This window comes from Oryzias melastigma, linkage group LG9 (genome assembly GCF_002922805.2).
Source record: "Oryzias melastigma strain HK-1 linkage group LG9, ASM292280v2, whole genome shotgun sequence".
Classification (NCBI taxonomy): domain Eukaryota; kingdom Metazoa; phylum Chordata; class Actinopteri; order Beloniformes; family Adrianichthyidae; genus Oryzias; species Oryzias melastigma.
In genome coordinates, this window is record NC_050520.1 from 20234502 (window position 1) to 20238004 (window position 3503).

Consider the following 3503-nt stretch of genomic DNA (forward strand, 5'->3'; position numbering starts at 1 on the left):
CCAATGAGGCAATTTTTGGGATATAGATAAAACTGAATTGAATTGAAATAAATGCTAATTAAGTAATCCTTACTTAAAAAAAAATGCTATTTTATTTTTCTTTCATTTGTATTTGTTGCTCTTTTCCCCTCTTTGTCCTCAACAGTCTTAGGCAACTCTTTCCAAAATATCTGTATTTGTGGATGAAAGTAAAAAAAATAAGTTGTGTGGTTTCAATTTCCTTTTTTACAGAATGTACATATGTTATCATTTATATTAAACCGTAATCTTAAGAGTCCTCTAGACGGATAAATATCAATTAGTATTTAACTTTAGGAAATTTTAGGAAAAATTGGGAATTTTAGATGCAAAGTTCTTAATTGATTTACTATATCCTGATCATATTTATGTAAAATATTATTTTTATTGGGCTGCAGTGGTTAGCGCTCTCGCCTCAGAGCGAGAAGGCCCCGGTTCGACTCCCGGCTGGGACCTTTCTGTGTGGAGTTTGCATGTTCTCCCCGTGCATGCGTGGGTTTTCACCGGGGACTCCGGCTTCCTCCCACCGTCCAAAAACATGCTTCATAGGTTCATTGGTGACTCTGAATTGCCCCTAGGTGTGAATGTGAGAGTGAATGTGTGTGATTGAGGCCCTGTGACAAACTGGAGACCTGTCCAGGGTGTACCCCGCCTTCGCCCTTCAGTAGCCGGGATAGGCTCCGGCACCCCCGCGACCCCGAAAGGGACAATTGGACAAAAAGATGGATGAATTATTTTTATTAGGTTTTCCAGTAAAAATATCGGTTGCTCTTATTAATAGATTACTACAATTTGTATCTAATATTGAGACACTTTGTACTAGTAATGATGGTATTTGTGGTGTTATAGTTTGATATGATAGTGCACCTTTTCTTAAGCAAATGGAACAGCTTTGATGACTTTTGCATAAACTGATTTTTGTGGAATAAAATTATATTTTTGACAGAACTGCTCATAGGTGAAAAAATCACTCCACCATCCAACATATGAAGTACAGACCAAATATTGTTTTGTGCAGCTTAATATCACGCAGTGCCAGATTTCCAGCTGCACTCTTTTTAATTTTTTTTAATGTAACCTATTTTTTTATGTTATTCATTTCTTTTTATTGAAGACTTCTCAACTTACACTACTTCTTACATTTTTTATTCATTTCTTTTATTTATTTTTAGATATATTATTTTTTTTACTAAACACTTAACTTACAACATACTAACACAAGTAGAGGTTTCCAGCTGCACTCGCCTCGGTATGCAAGCGCTTTGCACCCGCCCTTTCTCGCGATATTTTTATGATGATTGACGTGTAACGTCAGAGCGAAAATTACCCAGCATGCACCGCAACCCAAGCTGTCTGCGACGTCTGCGACATGACTCGTCTGCATGACGTCATCTGGCGTAAACCGTGACTCTTGTCTCGTCATCTTTGTCATTTATAATTATGCCGGGTGACTAATTATTCGGTTTATTCGATCGCAAACGGCGTCACACCGATCGAGGAATGTTCTTCTATCCTGATCCACTTTTATTGACTTTTATCACAAAGACAAATCACTAAGAGAAAGAAAGAAATCGAGGCGTGGGAAGAGTAATTCACGTTATTCACGTTGTAACGCAGTACCGTGTTCGTACCAGGAAAACAACAGGCATCGAAATGACGGTGAGTTTTAACACACACGCACAGTCTTCAGAGAGGACCCCTGGATCTCCAGGCTCCAAAAATACATCCACTGAGTCAAAGTTGAGCTCTTCAACAAGCACATTGGAAAATTCAGACTCATGTATGCCAGTGCTGGCTGCAAAATGGACAAAAGTTAAAAAATTCTTCAGCAGGATTTTTAAAAGAAAAAATGCAGTGCCTACAATGTTTGGGGAAAAACCAAAAGAAATGAGAAGATCAGAGTCTGCAGAGAGAGAGTTAGCTTTGATCATGTCATTTATTCCCATTCCAGAATCTGATTATGATTGGTCAGACTCTGATTCCTCTGATTCCTCTGATTCACACATTCACAAACCAAAAATAAGGGTTTTAGGTCAAAAAGTTAAAGCCTTTATTTCAAAAATGAAACCTCAATGTGTTGAAGAACCTGCTACATCTACGAGCAGTTACTTTAATTCAGAAAGCTCCGACTCATCTAATGGCACAATAAAACCGAGGTTTATTGACACAGAGTTAAAATATTCACCTCCACCAATACCACCACCACCACCTGCTACTGAACTGGAGAACGCTGTGTCACTTTCATTGTCTAGGCTGTTGTTTGAGATCTTTTATTATTCAAATAATGACTCTCTCGATTGGATGTGTGATAGTTATAGAACATTCTATCCTCTGCTCTTATCTGCCTGTGAAGATATAGAAGTTCGGATGGATCTTACATACGTCAAAAATAAACTCCACAAGCGTATTTTCAAGGACCTGTATAAAATATGGGAATCACCTGGTTTCATAAGGTTCTTGATGGTTTTCGAAGGCAGAATAATCACTGACACAATTGTGGGCCTGTATGTAAAATATTTGAGTCAAAGAGGATGTGTGAAAAAGCTTTTCAAAACCTTGCTGTCTTATATTACCGATAAATCTCTTAAGATTTTTAAGAAAATATCTCCACTGGGTTTTTCATGCTCTCGGTCTATTCCAGCAACAACAGCACAATCTCTACCTACTCGTGAATGCGTGTCAGATCTGAGATGGCTGCACTATAAAGAGTACAAATTCTGGAAGAGACATACCGAGGACTCTAAAAATAGGACCCAGTGCCTCTTTAACTTTAAAAAGTATTTAAATGATTGTTTAAAAAAATGTGGATCAGATTAGAAAAGGATGAATGGATTTAATAAAAAAAAAAAAAAAGATTGAACAAAAATGGTAGGTTTATTTATGGGTTTAGTGACCAAATTAGTCAGTGAAATTTTAATCCACTTTGTTTAAACCAAAAAAGGGTAGGGTTCTACAGTCTGTGTAGGTATGTTATTTAGAAATCACGTGGCCAGTCTAAATGTATTCTGTGGGTTGGAAAATCTACTAACTAATTCAACTTAGCACACTGGCTTGTTTGATCTAGGTTAGAGTTTGTGATAATTGGTGGTTAGCAGTCCCCTTACAGTTCAGTTCAATTCAGTTTAATTTATATAGCCTAATATCACAAAGAAAAAGTTGCCTCATTGGGCTTCAAGGCGGTAAGTTTACAGATGTAGAAAAATTGTCCAAAAAAACTGGAAAAATAGCTAAAGACTAAATAAAACTGGTTATCCCTGCCCTTAGACCCTCCCTCCCGGTAAGGAAAAACTCCTAAAAAAACCTGAGTCAGGAAATAAAAGAAACCTTAGGGATTCCCACATGAGGGAGAGATCCTATCGCAGGACGGACAGGCGATACCAGAACTGATAAATCAAATCAAACTTTATAAAAGAGCGCTTTTCATGCTTGCACAGCTCAAAGCACTGTACAGTTAAAAACAGAAATAAGAAAATAAACCAAATAAA

General features: G+C 37.3%; 1 protein-coding gene across 1 annotated transcript in view; it reads left to right on the forward strand.

Annotated features, from left to right (window-relative positions):
• Positions 1-1344: 1344 nt before the first annotated feature.
• Positions 1345-3503, forward strand: part of zgc:101664 (uncharacterized protein LOC450064 homolog) — a 15219-nt gene continuing 13060 nt past the window's right edge. Inside the window, exon 1 of the mRNA XM_024261004.2 lies at positions 1345-1677. The gene's annotated coding sequence lies outside the window, so the exon portion shown is untranslated. The remainder of the gene's footprint in view (positions 1678-3503) is intronic.